This window comes from Mandrillus leucophaeus, unplaced genomic scaffold (assembly GCF_000951045.1).
Source record: "Mandrillus leucophaeus isolate KB7577 unplaced genomic scaffold, Mleu.le_1.0 Scaffold140, whole genome shotgun sequence".
Lineage (NCBI taxonomy): Eukaryota > Metazoa > Chordata > Mammalia > Primates > Cercopithecidae > Mandrillus > Mandrillus leucophaeus.
The window spans coordinates 1071762-1078879 of NW_012101366.1; the positions used below are offsets into that span (position 1 = coordinate 1071762).

At 32.7% G+C, this 7118-nt stretch overlaps 1 protein-coding gene across 1 annotated transcript in view; it reads left to right on the forward strand.

Annotated features, from left to right (window-relative positions):
* The window catches only part of HDAC9 (histone deacetylase 9), a 927644-nt gene that overhangs the window by 120896 nt on the left and 799630 nt on the right, over window positions 1-7118 (forward strand). The window lies entirely within an intron of this gene.

Sequence of the window (7118 nt, forward strand, 5' to 3'; positions counted from 1 at the left end):
AAAAATCTTCCACATTAGCTTTCAAGATACTTACTTATGAGAGCCCAGATAATATTTAAGTTTTCTTAATATTAAGGAATTTTTTTCCTTCAGATTTCTTGCCTTGTGGAGCATGTTGCATAGACACTTGTACTTAATTCAGAGGTAAATGAAAAGTAATTTACAATTCTAATATTCTTGATACTCATACCTTCTCCTTCACTGTTTTTATGCTTACAGGTTTCACTTCCTTTTAGTAGGTTGCAGGTCATTTAGAGAAAAAAGATACAGAGTTGCAGACAAGTAGATTTAAGAGTTTATGTATTACGATTTAAGATGCTAAGATTTAAGGTGTTCCAGCAGCATACTTGGAGTTGAAATCATGATTATTAAAATGAATTCTTTGTGCGTGAGCAGCTTAGCAGACTTCTCTTGAATCACCATAATGCTTTTGCTTCGTGGCATATCAAGTATCTGTTATAGTGGAACCTGAGAGAGGGCATACAGGGAATAGCATAGAAGTTGTCACGGTACATATGGAATGATGCTCAAGTGACTGTCATGGGCTCAGGAGCCATTTGCCTGGGTTGAAACTCAGCTCTTTATTCCTTTGTTTCAGTTTGTCCATCTGCACAATGGGCATACTAATTAAGATATCTACCTCGAAAGTTCTTGTGAGGATTAAATGGATGAATACATGTAAAGCAGTTTAAACGAATGTATGAACATTATATATGCTTTATAAATGTGAGCTGTTAAACAGTCCTCACGTGCCTATTTGGGTGAATAGATCAAGGTTCCTCTGTATTTTCAAGTGTTTCTCTCAGTACACTATTATTTAGGATAAATAGACTAAAAAGATATTTTCTGAGGTGTTCCTGGCTGATATTTTAAAAGGTGAACCGTGCATTAAAATATTGTGAGCCTTAATTTTGTATAATTTAATATTAATAAATAACCTGGCTTCTTTGATAGTCTACCTGAAATATGAGGATTTCAGGCACTTTGTTTTCCAGAGCCAAACTGTGTATATTGTCTTCTTTATTGGCACTGATTTTGGCATTTTGATTTTTAAATTATTTTGTGCAGTTTTCACAGTTGCTCCAATTAGAAGGGAAGTAATGAGGAAGTAGTCTTCCAGTTATTGACAGATCTTAGGAAGCATAAAATGGTTTGGTATTTTGGAGAAATGTAGGATAATATAAGACCCAGAGGCATACTATTCCAAGTAGAAGATTTCATCATATAATGCATTTATATGTATGTGGTATATGTGGGTAGGCAAATTTCATCATGAAAAGAATAGTGAAGGAAAAGTTTTGGGGGAACCTAAAGTTTTACTTTAGTTTGTATAATAATTAACTGAGCTGCATAAATGCCAGGGAAATAATTAGAAAAACAGATTATGTTGAATGTCCAAAGAAATATGTTTAACAACTTTTAGTTTTCTTTCCTCCCACACACGACTTCCTACTTTGTTTCTAGTACACCAGTTGTGTCTCAACACAGTGGCTGATCTGGTAGAGTTGTGTGAACACCTGTGATTGTGGCAGAACAAATTTTCTCCTTTTGGTTACATTTAATGAAAGTAAAAGTAGAAGGAGCACTGTTTTTTGGAGGTAATGTTATAGAGATATAGGGGATAGCCTGCCTTTTCTCCAAACCTATCCATCAATGTTTTGAAAGCTCATACATACTAAAGCATGTGTCCACATGGTGAATATAAACAAAAGCTGACTGTAACCATCTTGCTTTTCCTAATTAGATATCAATGGGCTACTATTGGTCAGAGAAACAAAGAGGGACCTACATTAGTGGGAAAGGGTAAAAAAAAAAAATAAGGGGAAGGAAAAATTTAAAAAAAAAGGAAATTTTTTCTGTTTATGATATTCCTTTATATTTATGACTTTATGATATTCTTTCAGGAGCAGTTGTTTGATAATCTGTAGTTTACTTAATCATTCATATGGTGTTACAGACAGATTTACAAAGTTTTGCTATTACAAATTATGGCACCACAGACATCTATTTGAATCTGCCTTTTTTTTTTTTTGGAGTTATTTACTCAGTTTAAAATTTCTGGCCTGGTATTATTAGGTTAAAGGCTTTGCATATCTTTATGGATCAAAGGATGTAGATTTTAACAAATGGCTTTTGAAGTGCTTTGCCAAATTGCTTTCTAATATAAATATATAAATTGTTAACAATAATATATGGGTTTTTCAGTTTCACTTTTTGAGACCCTGAACAGTGATGGATAATGCTTTTTAAAATTTTTTTTTGTATTTATTCAATAAATACAAAGTGGAACTTCAGTGTTATTTCAATTTGCCTTGCTTTGGTAAATAAAAAGCGTGCGTGTTCTTTTTTTCTTCATGTGTCCTTAATAATTTAATTTCCTGTTGTGCATGTCCATGTTTTTGAGGTATTTTTCTTCTGGATTTTCTGTTTTTCTGTCAGGTTGTTTATCTGCTGTATGTAACATAAAAATCAACATTTTATCTCTAGTGATTGATAAACATATTTCTGCAATATGTTGTTTTTTTATTTTACCATGACTATCACTTTTCTTAGTGTTAAAGCTCAAACTGTTATAAAAGTTATATTATTTTGTTTCTTTTATTGACTCTAGGTTTAAAAATTTGTCATTTTATAAAAACTCACTTCTATTTTATGCTGATGTTTGATGAACTAATTTATATATGTGTGTGTGTTTAAAAACCCGCAGATACATATATGCACAAATACACATAGGGAGTTAGAGACATTAGTATTATAATGATAGTGTATGCCATAAATTTTGATCCCTTTTTTTCCTCAAATTACTAGCCAGTTATGTCAGCCTCACTGATTACATAGCTTTCTGTCTTCTCCTCCCCAGTTGTTTTAAATTTCCCCTTTGTCATATTATTACATCATAACATGTAATTAGATATTTTACTGGGTTTATTTTTTATTCACTGATCTATTTCAAATTATATATAAAAATATTTTAAAAATTTAATTCTTTATATTATTAATGCTTGATAATATACTTTAAATCTAGTAGATTCAGGTCTTCTTTTCCAAAAACATTGAGCTTCTCCTGTGTCACAAAGTGTGAATATGGAAATTAAAATTACACAGTTTTTCCACTCATAGTAATCAGAGTCTTGCTGGAAAAACAGACATGTAAAAATGTAATTATACCATAATGCTACAAACCCAGAATGGAGAGATGAACAAAGCACTGATAGCACCAAGGTGATAGTATATTTTTACCTTTTTCCCCTATATTTTCTAGTTCTAATGAAAGTTTGGTTATCACCTAAATTGCTAATTTATTATATCTACAAAATAACATAGAAAAATGTGATATTTTAAAATCCTATAATCTTCTCCTTCAGGGTTATTGTTTGTTTCATCTTTTTAATTTTCTAATTAAATTATGTAGTTTTCCTTAATGTTAAATACTGGTTAGAAACATTTCATGTTAAACATATGCATCTTATGGATATTATTTGTGACAATCTATAGGTAATTCAGTGTTTGATTTATTTCTTTAAAGAAGCCTATATCTTGGGTTTAACATTCACAGGGAAAATCGGAGCCCATACTTTTTTATCTTTCTTTATTGAGCGTGGGGTCTCAAACATTCCTTGGTAATGCCTTTGGGATTTGATAAGAAATACTGCGCACAAATACAATGTAGAAATGTCATTGAGATTATTTTTTGAATAGTAACTTTTAATAGTTAAAATTTTGAATAGTTATTTTTGAAATGAATGATAGGTCAATGAAAAATTTGTGTGCCAAGAAAGCTATATTTTTATGAAAACCTGATTGGAACTACGGAAAACAATCTGTGTTTTATAGTCATGGAAACCTGTGACTGATGATCAGTTTTGGAATGTTAATTGTAATTTCTATCATTGCAGCTGTTAATTGGTAACAAGGAGGGGATTAAAGGCATTAAGGAGTTTTGGAAAATAAAACTTAAATGCACATCAAATAGTAATCATTTCTGGAATTCTGCTCATATCAGTTGTATAAACCTGACTATTAAAATACAGAATAAAGTTTATTTCATTATTCCAGTTTCTAAACTGTATATTACTTAAAAATATGTTTGTATTTATGAATTAGGTCAGGAGTAAGCAGGGCCTCAGTGACGTAAATAAATCCCAGTGGAAGATTGTCTTTGGACTTTCTCTTCTGTGTAATTCTTTGTATATACAAGATCCTTGGCCAGGATTCCGTTATACAAAATAAAAGTTGGGGGTGTGGGGGAGGGTGAATATTCCCAGAGGAATTCAGCCTTTCAATTACTTGATTATTCTTGTGGTTGCAGGAAATTAAAGAATAATGAGTTTGTTTCCTATGTGAATCATAAAAAAATAATACGGGTATACACAGGGCCATTGACTTAAATAAATGGATGGCCCTTAAAAAATTCACTTTTTGGAGGGTTGCATAATGCTTTTTGAGGACACACTGAAATTGTGTTGGTAATTCAAGTTCTAAGCCTTTAAAGTTAGTTTAAGTGCAGGACGAGGAGTGGCAGCAACTTGATAATAAATTTAGTACAAATGTTTATCTTATTTCTTTTTTTTTTTAATCAGGAGTTAATTCCTTTTTATTGATGAGTAATCTTCCATTGTACATAAGGGAATATATATCAGTTTTCCTTTTGATGAACAGCTGGATGGGTTATAGTCTTTTTTTGAACCATATACTTTTCAATCACCATTGGCTTAAATGAACACAAAGAACATTTAAGTTTTCGACAACCACTCAATAAACACGTATTTATTAAGAGCTTACTCTGAGCCAGGCATTATTTTAAATGCTGAGGATGCAAAAATGAACAAAATAGCATCTCTGTTTTTGTGGAGATTGTTTTCTGGAGAAGAGACTAAAAATAAAATAAGAAAGATATAATGTTATATGTCAATAAGTGTTATGGAGTAAAATAAGGCAGAGAAGGGGAATAGAGAGGGTGAGGTGTCCAGGGATGCCATCACTGAGGAGATGGCATTTGGGCAAATACCTGAAGGAGATGAGGGGCAAGTCATCTGGATATCTGGGAAATAAGCATTCTAGGTAAAAGAAGAGCAAGGTGAAACCCTTCAGGCAGACACATACCTGGTGTTTTCAATGTGCATAGGTGACATGCCCCTCAAAGGGATTGGTAGATGATGGGTTAGGGGAGGGCATAATGTGCTAGGTAGGATGCCATGCCAATTATCTATTTATTTATTTATTTATTTATTTTTGTTTAGGTTTATACTTAAACATTTATTTTAGAAATTTTTAACACTTTCAGAAACTAATTTTGTCACAATTAGGCTATTGTAAGATCCTGTATCCCAGTGAAAACAAAATCAAAGCCCACAATGACTCTAAATCTTGCAAAGAAACTATTATCTTCAACTAAACTGTCTAGAGCAATTGGTGTTCTTATTCCCTTTCCACTGTACTCCATTGCTTAATGCAAAATGGAGAATGTGCTATCGAAAATGGAATACGGCATTTGAACAGGTCAGTCTTTAGATCTAGAACACACTCATAGCCTATGAAAAACAACAAGAATGGCAATACAACCATTGTGGCAAACACAAAATTCTGGGCATTAATAGGTTAGATTAATGACTTATGCCCTTAAACTCTTTAGTGTCATGTTATAAAGCATAGCGACAACAAATATTTGGCAAGATCTTTTAAAGTCTAAAAAAGTTATTTTTTATACATAGTTCTTTCTGTCTTACAATTCAGTTACTCATACATTTGTTAGATTATTCAGTTTGTTATTCAGAAGAAACAATCCAATTTAATCTTAATAAGTTTTTCCTCTTATACATTTTTACATAAAAAATTACTAAAATCACAATTCTGAGGAATGTCTTTTTAATCAAACAAACACTGTATGCTTAAACCACAGTAAAAAAATTAGAACCTTTCTTATTCCATTTAATATGATGTTACCAAATTTATAAGAACTCTTTTCCTCAGCTTTTCTTTATACTAACAATCATAATTTGAAAAAGGTATCTCAACCCCACAGTGAACAAACATCCATGCTTATTCCACATAGGTACTGCCAGCAGTGCCTGTGGTATCCTTTCAATGATGACAAACTCCTCAGGGTTGTCAAATGTCCCATAGAAAACCAGTAAATCATGTACTGCATCCTCCTCAGTTTGGATCAGATCCAAGGTTTTTTCCTCAACTTCAAATAAAGCTGCTTCCTGTTGTAGTTCTTCTATAGTATATGTGAAAGTGACTGGGGCTACCATGGAAAGAGTAGTCACTGAAGAAGATAGCTAAGGATTGGGACTGTCTAGAAATGGTAAATCTGAAATGTGGCTGCTTTCTGCTCCTGGGGTACTGTGGGTAGAGCATCTCACAACTTTTGGAGACTGGAAATTTTTAATTTTTTTAAAACAAACTTTTTTGACATGATCGCCTGAACTGTGGCCAGTAACAGGCTGTTTTGCCCATAGATTTATGTAAATTTCCATACATGTACTGGTTTCGGGGCTTTTGAAGGGGTGGTTAAAACTGTTTCCATGCAAATATGTTTGTCTTATTTCAATTGTGTATTGCCTCATTCAAAAAATGATTTGAGATATCTTTTCTTTTTCTTTTTTGTCTTTTGAGACAGGTTCTCACTTGGATAACCAGGCTGAGTGCAGTGGTGCCATTTTGGCTCACAGCAACCCCTGCCTCCTAGGTTCAAGTGATTCTCCAGCCCCAGTCTCCAAAGTAGCTGGGGAATATATATTTTTTTTTTTTTGAGATGAGTTTTTGCCATGTTTCCCAGGGTAGTCTCAAACTCCTGAACTCAAAGCAATCTGCTTGCCTCGGCCTCCCAGAGTGCTGGGATTACAGGCATAAGCCACTGCAGCTTGCCCTGATTTGAAATATCTTATAAGAACATATTCAACTTAATAATAATAAAATGGATATAGAAGAAAAGGTGCATTATCTGGAAAAGTATAAATAAGTAGAAAGTCCTAACTGGAAACAAGAAAATAAATATTTTAGGATCCATGCAATTTTGTTTTGATTCATTATTTTTATTTATTTATTTTTAATAAAGATAGGCTCTCACTCTATCATCCAGGATGGAGTGTAGTGTTGCAATCATAGCTCACAGC